Source organism: Mus musculus, chromosome 14 (genome assembly GCF_000001635.26).
Source record: "Mus musculus strain C57BL/6J chromosome 14, GRCm38.p6 C57BL/6J".
Taxonomy (NCBI): domain Eukaryota; kingdom Metazoa; phylum Chordata; class Mammalia; order Rodentia; family Muridae; genus Mus; species Mus musculus.
In genome coordinates, this window is record NC_000080.6 from 61,839,419 (window position 1) to 61,849,858 (window position 10,440).

Genomic DNA, 10,440 nt, shown 5'->3' on the forward strand with positions numbered 1-10,440 from the left:
ATGTACTCATGGCAACTGAGACTGAATGCATAAGACCTGCTCAAGATCAACCCAACCAGGAGCTGGAGAGATGGCTCAGTGGTTAAGAGAACTGACTGCTCTTCTAGAGGTCCTGAGTTCAAATCCCAGCAACCACATGGTGGCTTACAACCATCTGTAATGGGGATCAGATGCCCTCTTCTGGTGTGTCTGAAGTGTACTTCCATATAATAAACTATAAAGAATTCAGATTCATTCCAGGTATGCAAGGTTAGTTCAACATATGAAAAGCAATCACAAAACTACATCCATTCAATACATAAATGGCTTCTGGCAGAGTCAAACATTGGTCATTATGAAAACTTTGCAGATGAGGAATCTAGGGGAGCTTCCTCGACTTGATGAAGAATGTCCATCAATGTCCTGGGACAAACATATTTACAGATGAGAGCCCCAATGCCTCCCCTTAGGGTAGAGAGCAAACAAGAATGTTTTGTCTTACTATTCCTGTTAGCATTTTACCTGAAGTCCTAACTGGCACAGTAAGGTTATATGAGGAAAGAAATTCTACACTGATTTAAAAGGAAGAAATTAATGGTCTCTATTCACAGGTGACATGATTGTCTGTGTAGAAATCCCAAAGCTTTAGCACACACACTGCCTGGATCTGATGAGTCTAGCTGGATGGCAGTGTACAAAGGTCTGTTGCTTTCATGAATGCCAGTAATGAACAGTTGGAATTTGAAAAAGAAAAGCACACAAATATCTTACAATAGTATTTCCTGGATAAAATACTTTTGTATAAATCTAATAAATGAGATGCATAGTTTTGCATGTTGAAAATCAAAGAACACTATGAAAGAATTGGAAGTGGTAAGATACCTGTGATAAAGGCAGGGTTCCCTGCCCTCACTAACTTGACTTACAAAGGTTCCACAAAATCCCAGTTACACTTTATGGGAGATTTCATGTACGTCGAAGGGACTCATATCGGCACAATGTACCCCAAGACCAAGTTCTCAGCACAAAGGAGATTTAATTATCCCAGGGGGTCAGAGGGCAGGGAATAAGAGACAAATATAGGAGATAGAGGAAGATGGAGAAGGGAAAGGGAACAAGAGAGAGGGGAAGGGATATTTGTCCCAGCGACAAAGAATTGCCTCTGGATAGTGAAGGGACAGACACTGCACATAGGCAAATGACACTTTATAAAGGTAAAAGGGGAAACCTGTGTAGGCATAAACTTTTTCTTTCTTTTTTTTTTTTTTTTTAAGATTTATTTATTTATTATATGTAAGTACACTGTAGTTGTCTTCAGACACACCAGAAGAGGGAGTCAGATCTCGTTACGGATGGTTGTGAGCCACCATGTGGTTGCTGGGATTTGAACTCCTGACCTTCAGAAGAGCAGTCGGGTGCTCTTACCCACTGAGCCATCTCACCAGCCCAACCGGCATAAACTTTTTCAATCTCCCCTATAGTTTACCACCCACCAGAGGTAGTGGAAAGGAAAAGTAATTAGGACACAGGGGAAGTATACCTGCTTAGAAATAGTTCTTTGAGGGCAAGTTCAATCTCGATATCAACAGTTCAGCCCAGTAGCACACACCAAATATGAACCAGCAGCCCCAGTCCAGTCCTCTCAGCAGACACCACACACGAACCAGCAAGAGCAGTTCAATCCAGAAGAAACCACAAGGCTCGCCCATGGACCGCAGAAGCAGCAAGAAGCTACAGGAGCCTCACAAGAAGTTCTTTGGTGAGTTTCTATGGAGTCACCACAGAGAAGCTCAGCAGCACGATGTAAGGTAAACCAGTGCATGTGTGTGGTCAGTGAGAATTATCTGTCGAAGCAGAGCAAAGCGAACCAATGCTTAAGCTTTCACTGTCTGTGGGTTCATATTTACATGTTTTCTGCACAGCATGCACCCATTCATGTGTTTGCTATAGCAAAATATCCTTTCACCTGTGTCTGCTTCAGTAAAACATCCTTTTGCCAGTGTGCCCCAGCAAAACATCATTTGACATAACTGTCTTTCCAAAGAAACCACGAGTTTCCACTTCAAACCTGTGTTAGGATGAAGTGTTTAGTTTTGGTTGGGCATGGTAATTAGGTGAGCCAAAGTGGGCTTTCGATTTGCTGGATTTCAATATTTTGATAGGCGGACCTTGGACCTTGGACCTTGGTTGTCAGCCTCAAGAGTAGCCAAATAAGGGAATAGACCCTGGTGGCTAGCTTTAGGAATGTAATCTAATGATTTTTAGCAAAGGCAGAGGGAATAGGGGAAGAACAAAGCCTGCCAAAGCCATGTTTGCTATGCCTCGGCTGACTAGAGCTCCTTCACATATCAACACACCAACTTCAAAGTTGACATGGAGATGCAGAATAACCAGAATAAAAAACTCCCCCCCCCTAAAGAACAAAGAAGGCAAAAGCCTTATACTATTCAATCACAAGGATTTCTTTGTAGTTATAATCAAGACAAAGTCATGGAAAAGTTTTAATCCATAGAATGGAAAATTCTATAATTTCAACATGGCTGAACTTTATAGTGCATCACATTAAGTGAAATAAACTACACCCAGAAAAACAAATGCTACATGGTCTCACTTTTATGTGGAATCTAAAAAGCTGAGAATTAAACAGAGATCACCAGAGATGAGGAAGGGGAAGGGTAAAATGGATGGTGATTAGTTGATTAGTACAAAGTTGTGTTGTGGATAGCCCTGGTGCTGTTTGTAATTTGATACTAAATCTGCTTCCCTAAGAGGGGCTCCCTGGCACAAGGAGTGGATCACATACTCAGGTGACTTCCTGTGAACCTTCCCCTAATGAATAAAGATTTCAAGGGACCAATCACTGGATGAGGAGTAGGAGGGACTTCTGGGTAAGAGAGAGGAAGAGAGGAGACAGTAGAAAGATAAGGGCTTTTGGACAGGAGACAGGTGGAAGACAAAATGTAGCTAACAAGAGGCCCCTTGTTTTAGATGGCAGATCCTTCAGGATTCACCACTGGAGGAATTATATTTAGTATAGTTTACAAAATTAGAATGCTAGTTGCTGCGCCCAGCAATTGAGTTTCCTGTTAATCCTGAACTAAGTTTGTGGGGTGATTTCTTTCATGCAGCAACTCAACTGGGTTCCAGAAAGAAAGGAATAGCGGCAAAGCATGGGCTTGAGAGAAGTGCACCCCAAAAGGCCGTGGGAATTTGGAAGCATGGGCCTGATGTGGCAGTGACCCACCCACCAGTGGGAACTTAGCGAGCTGGGTGGAGAGAGTTCAGAGCTCTGGGCCAGAGTCTGACAGATGAGAACAGGCCAGGCTGGTCTGTCTACTGGTGCCTTGCTGGCAAAGCGTGGTTTACTTTTAAATATTTCACACTACAAAGTTGAAGTTAGGAAGGGTGAATAAATTGGAGCACTCTGCATGCTGGGAAAATCTAATTAACAGCAATGTGTTGTGTATTTAAGATTACCTGGGGGGGATTTTGAGAGTCAGTGTTAAAAAATGATAAACAAATGCAATTGATGGCTATGCCAAATGCCCTGATTGGATCATTAAAAAATGTATCCATGTATTGATATACTACTTGGCATACCACAAACATGTGCAATGACTTCATCAATTAAAAATAAAGTATATAAATAAAGACAAGAAAAAAGCTTTGAAGAATAGATAAATATGGAATAGAACAGAAAATTGAGAAATGGCCCATACAAATACAGTCAACAGACCTTTGATAAAGGTATAGACACTCCCTATTGTCCTCAATGATGGAAACAGTACAAAGTCCATGTCTGCAAATGAACACAGAGGTAACCCTTACATTTTCGAGTCTTACATTTTGAAGTGTGATTTTTTTTTCCTTCCTGGGAATGAATCCCAGGGCCTTAGACATGCCAGGCAAGTTAATCACCACCAGCCCCATAGCTGTGATCATTTTGCTTGTGTTTTAGAAAGAAGGCTGTCCTGGGGCTTTCTCTGTAGATCAGACTGGTTTTGAACTCTTGAGTTCTGCCTGCTTCTGCCTCTGAGTGCTCCAAGCTGTGATTTTTTTTTTTATCTTGAGATTTTAACTAGTTTATACATAAGATGGAAATTTAATAGAACTCAAGATATGTCCATATTTATAAGTTTACCAATTATGAATCACTTAATGAACATGGAGAATTCACCACTTAAGTAGTTGATAATTAAAGACAAAATTGAATATATTAGTCTTAAAATTTAAGTTTTAATTATTTGAATGTTAGAATTGCTATTGCCAAAGTTCTTAAACCTAAATATTTGCTAGTTACTAATAGAATAATATGTGCACAAAACCTTAAGGGACAATGCAATTTTTGTGTTTTCTTCTTCAAAATAGATATCAAAGACTTGGAATTGGGTCTTTCAAGATCCTTGGTTCATGATGCAGCGTCTCATTGGTCAATACTTACTGTTAACTTGGTGGTAACGCCAATATTAATCCATTTAACATGAGTTTTAAAAAACAAATTTATTAGATATTTTCTTTATTTACATTTCAAATTTTATCCCTTTCCTCATTTTCCCTCTGAAAACTCCCTATCCCATCTCCCCTCCCCTTGCTCACCAACCCACCCACTCCCGCTTCCCTGTCTTGGCCTTCCCTACACTGAGGCATTGAGTCTTCTCAGGACCAAGGGCCTCTCCTCCCACTGATGCCCAACAAGGCCATCCTCTGCTACATATATGGCTGGAGCCATGGTCCCTCCATGTGTCCCTCCATGGTCCTCTTTTACTGGTGGTTTAGTCCCTGGGAGCTCTGGGGTTCCTGGTTGATTCATATTGTTGCTCTCCCTATGGGACTGCAAACCCCTTCAGCTCCTTCAGTCCTTTCTCTAGCTCCTACACTGGGGACCCTGTGCTCAGTCCAATGGTTGGTTGAGAGCATCTCCCTCTGTATTTGTCAGGCACTGGCAGAGCCTCTCAGGAGGCAGCTATATCAGGCCCCTGTCAGCAAGCACTTGTTGACATCCACAATAGCATCTGGGTTTTAACATGAGTTTTTAAAGCTAAAGTAAACTTCTGTTGAATTTTTTCTTTGTTCCCAAACTGCCTGTGAGCACTTTAAGACAAACCCACACAGACTCCTAAGATGAAGAGGGATGTGTCAGGGTCTAAGGTGTGTTTCTGTGTATGAAAATAACTTTTCAGAAATAGTAGCGGTTGCCTTGTTTGTTAAAGGTGGGTAGTAGTGTTCGGGGTATTTGAATAATGAAGAAAGGTGAAGTAGAAACGCTCTCCAGATGAGACTTCTATGGTGAAAAGCCAAGGCTGACGAATGTGAATCCAGGCTTGAGTATGGACTAGAACTTCAGTAGACACCTACCTGTGACAGAATGGTTCCCAGCACCCAGGAACCCCCAGATGATATTGTTGAAGGCGACAGTAAGTTTGACTGTAAAAAGATGGTCAAAGCCTTCTAAATAAACATGTCTGATTAGCACTTTCAGAAACAATGTAGCCGTTTGGAGGGACTGAGAACAACACTAGAACTATCAGTTTAGAGTCAAGAAACGGTGTTCTGGGAATGATAGAGGCTTCCCTTGGGAGGCAGAGAGAAGGCATTGGTCAGGAGGCAGGACTGCTCCTTTCTAGATCTCTACCCTTTGCAGAGTATCTACTCTGCTCATGTCTCCTCACTGGAGGTGGGGCGGAGATGTCTCTTTTGGGTTTATAAACTCATGTCCTAGCCAGGAGGTGGTGGCACATGCCTTTAATCCCAGAACTTGGGAGGCAGAGAAGGATTTCTAGGTTTGAGGCTAGCCTGGACTACAAAGTGATTTCCAGGATAGCCAGGGCTACACAGAGAAACCCTGTCTCGAAAAGAAAAAAAAAAAAAAAAAGGAAAAAAAATTCATGTTCTAGTCTGGTGTCTGTTGCTATAATAAACCACCATGAACCAAAAGCAACCCTGAGAGGAAACAGTTTATCTCATCTTACATTTCTATGCCATACTCCATCATTGAGGGAAGTCAAGGCAGGAACTCAAGCAGGAGACATGAAGGCTGGAACTGAAGCAAAAACATGGGACATTTCTTACTGCCTTGCTCTCCCTAGTTTGCTCAGCTTATATTTTATTATTATTATTATTATTATTATTATTATTATTATTATATTTGTTAATGTAACATTATGGGTGTTTTGTCTGTATATCTGTCTGTAAACTACATGCATGTCTGCTGCCTTTGGAGGCCAAAAGAGGGAGTCAGCTTCCCTTAGAAGTGGAGTTATAGGTGGTTGTAAGCCCCCATGTAGATGCAAGGAATCAAATCCATGTCCTCTGGAAGAACAACCACTGCTTTTAACTGCCCCACCAGCCTACTTTATTATACAACTCAGTACCACCTGCCCAGAGATGTAACTGAATATGGGCTAGGCCCTCCCATATCAATTATCAATCAAGAAAATAACCCCAGTGATGTGCTCACAGGCCAATCTGATAGAGGTAATCCCTCACCTGAGATCTCTTGTTCCAGATATGTCTAGATTTATGTCAAGGTGACCAGTACAGATGTAGAGACCAAGAGCTACCTTGTAGAAGACACACAGTGGAGTTCTTAAGGACTCTGAAGCTGGTACAAACATATCCAGAAGACAGCTGGTAAGTATACACACACAGGGCAACATGCTCCAGGGCAGATCTTAGGACTAATGTTTTCTCTCCACAGTCAAGATGCCCTTGCCTCTGGAACGGCTGCCAGAGGCAACTGAAAACCAGAACCGTCATGGCCAGAGGAGAAGGCGAAGGGAAGCACCCAACATGAGGTAATGGGCACCCCAAGCCTAGGCTGGCCAGAGGCAGCCTCAGGAAACTGCTCCTTTATGGAAACTTTTTTCTGCCAACTGAGAGCATGATGTAATAACATCATTCCTTTATGCTAAGTTCCCTAGGAGTGTATGGAGAACAACAGTTAATGGTCAAGTGCTAGCAGTAGTATGAGGACACTCATTCTCATAGCATTTTGAAAATACATTTTCTTCCACTGTCAGCTTCTAAGTTGTATACTAAATTGTATGACCTCTGAATCTCTTAAGGAAAATCTTACCAAGTTGAACATGTCAGTTTTCAAGGTTAAGAACGTTCTGTCTGTCAGGAATGCTACAATGAAATACTGCAGACTGGGTGGCTCACACACCAGAAAATAATTCTCTCAGTGTTCTGGAGGCCGGAAGTCCAAGGTCAAGTTGTCTGTAGGGCCGCTTTCTCCAGAGGCTCTTTCTTCGACATTCATCCTCACCCGTCCTTGCTCTGGGCACAACTTTCTGGCATCTGTTCTCACAAGGACACCAAAGGTTACTTCTCCAAAAGTTCTATCTTCAAATATCATCACAATAGGGGCCTAGGTTCCAGTGTTTGAATTTGGAGTGAAGGAAAATACATCAGTTCCTGACAACCAGTGAGCTATTTTGTTTACCGTGGGCTCCCTGTCCTACGGTAAATGCTTAGCAAGTATTTGTAGAATGAATGCTGACTGGGTAGGTCCTCCGTTTATAAATGTGCTCCCATATTCTGATCATCCCCATGAGCACCAGTAAAGTAAATACCAGCTTACACGGGATAGCAATGACTTCAGCAATTTAATGAGCAGGTTGAAATAAAGCTGTCTTTGGTGTGGGCTCCAGATCAGGCCACAATGCAAGACCCCAAGAGAGTTCTTCTCTTTCCTGGAGATGCATTTAAACAGCACAGCTGCAATGGTTTAAGGCGAAATATTGAAGATTGGATAGCTGTGAACCTTTTAGAGAGCGTGTTGAGAGGCACAGAGGTAAGGTAAGCTTCTCCTCGACCTCCTCCTCCTCTCCCCCCTCCTCCTCCTCCTCTTCCCCCTCCTCCTCCTCCCCCTCCTCCTCCTCCTCTTCCCCCTCCTCCTCCTCCTCTTCCCCCTCCTCCTCCTCCTCTTCCCCCTCCTCCTCCTCCTCCTCTTCCCCCTCCTCCTCCTCTTCTTCCCCCTCCTCCTCTTCCCCCTCCTCCTCCTCCTCTTCCCCCTCCTCCTCCTCCTCTTCCCTTTCTCCTCTTCCTCCTCCTCCTCTTCCTCTTCCTCTTCTTCTTCTTCTTCTTTCTCCTTCTCCTTTCTTCCTCCTCCTTTTTTCTCCTACTAATATGTAAAAGCAGTTACTCAGATGTTCAAGGCCTCACTACAAGTAAAGGCCAGGCCAAGGCTAGCACTCACTTTCCTGAGACTCCAGAGTACTGATTTTATGTTTTTAAATTTCATTTCATTTTATTTTGTGTGTATGTGTAGATGTCCATGGAGTCACCCTGAAGCTGTAGTAACTGGTGGTAGTTAGCTGCCTGATATGGGGGCTGGGAACTGAATTTGGGTCCTCTGGAAGAGACACTTTTAACCACCGAGCCATCTCTCCAGCCTCTGATTTTATTTTATTATTTAAGCTATGTATATGTGCATATGCACCTATGCCTATGTCTGTCTGTGTCTGGGCACGTACATGAATTGTGGGAGCTTTGGGAGGCAGAAGAATTGAGTCCCTGGTTTTTAACTTTAAACCATTTATTTTACTTTTGTTTACGAATGTTTTGCCTGCATACCAGAATGTGTACTATGTGTGTGCCTAGTGCCTGAGGAGGTCAGAGAGGGTATGGTTCCTATAGAACTATAGTTATGGATGTTGTCTGCTGATATGTGGGTGCTGAGAACCAAATAAAGGTCCTCTGCAGGAGCAGGAAATGCCCTTGACCAGCAGGAAATCTCTGAAGCTCCTGATTTGATTTGAGTTTTCATACACTTCTTGTTTAGCACATTTGTAGGTAAGGCATGTGAAGATCCAAGAAGAGTTTTTCCTCTGTGACACTGAAACCCTGAATCCAGTTCTCTCCTGAAGGCATCTATTCACGGTGCATTTGATGGATTAATCACGGAGGGAGTCCAGCAGGATGTCGTTTATTCGTATTGGATCTACCATTGCTATACTTCACTTTCATTGCTATAACAGAAAATATGAGGCTGAGTAGTAAAAAGGAAAGAGGTTTGTTTAGTCTCCTGGTTTTGGAAGCTGCAAAGTCCCCAGTCAAGAGCCCTGGCTGGCAATTAGAAGAGCAAGCAAGAGAGAGTCAAGGACAACTTTCCCAACACCACATTCACATGTCAGTTCCTTCCTTGAGAACAGCACGTGTATCTTAGAGCTAACCACCTCTCAAGGGCCTTACACCTCATTACAGACAAAATGGTAATCACTCTTCAATCTGTGTTTCAGAGGGGAGAAACCAAACTCAAACGGCAACCACTGTACTCAGCACATTTTAGTCTACACAGTGGTAAACCTATTAGTCACACACATAATACAGTCTTTCTTGGTACACTAACACATTCACCTATAAGCCAAGACCATGTATGTTTAACATGGCAAATTGTCTACGTGGAAAATTTAGGAATAAGTTCAGCCTACAGTCATACCCAGAGCCAATGACCTGGCGAATGTACCCTATTTTTAAACTAAGGCAGTTTGTATGCCAGTTGGGCTCTCAGTTGACCTGATTAATACTGGTTAATATCTTTCATAACTGGTCAGGGAGGTGTTACCATCAGGCTACCACACGAGTAATCCTGTAATGTGAGGTAGCAGTGGTGGTTTTTTTCTCTTTGCTGAGGTATATGATAACATACAATAACCTGCACATATGTGGGGTGCAATGTGGCAGATTTTTATACATGCACAGATTTGCTAAAACTGTCATCACCACCAAGATATTTAGTTACTATGTCTAAAAGTTCTCTTGAATTCTGGGATACTTCTTCTCTTCTTGTCCTCTTCCCCCACACTTGTCATGCTGAGCTTTCTGTTTTGACATATTAACTTGCAATTTGTAGAATTTTATTTAGGAAACTACAAGATGTACTTTTTTAGAAAAGGATTTTCTCTCCCCACCACCTCTGTCATCTATGAATCATTACTGAGATGATATCAGCTGACGTTTATGGAGCCGTGACCACAGACCCATGGGCTTACTGGGCATCACAAGAGGAGACAGGATGCACACACACAACTCTCCTAACCTCCCAGTGATTAGAACTGCAAACAGAATTTTGACTAAAATGCCAGGCATATTATGTAAGAGTTGAAAATGTTTATACTTTTAAATTATAGAGGCTCCAATGTTCATATAAACAATGCTGGACTCTTAGACAATACAGTTCTAATGTGAGTAATGTTATCTGTTCCTCGTATTCAGAATGGAATTGTGTATTATAACCACATAAAATGTGATCATAAATTACCTAATTTTATTTTTTAATTTCTCCATGAATTTCAGGGGCAGAACTCTGCCGAGCCATTTGCTTATTTCCAGTTATTTTGTCAGTTAAACACAGAATTTGCTCTTTGTCCATTTGTGTGGTTTTGTCCCATTAGGGGAACACTAGGTACAAACACGTCTAGCTCAGCTCATTCCACACCATCATATTCAGCTATTCAG

General features: G+C 42.3%; 1 long non-coding RNA gene across 1 annotated transcript; it reads right to left on the reverse strand.

Moving 5' to 3' along the window:
- Positions 1–5,915: 5,915 nt before the first annotated feature.
- On the reverse strand, positions 5,916–7,289 carry Gm41171. The gene is made up of 3 exons (XR_874684.1): positions 7,055–7,289; positions 6,466–6,580; positions 5,916–6,019 (listed from the first exon to the last, which is right to left on the reverse strand). It is a non-coding gene; the product is annotated as a predicted gene, 41171 (long non-coding RNA).
- Positions 7,290–10,440: the final 3,151 nt, after the last annotated feature.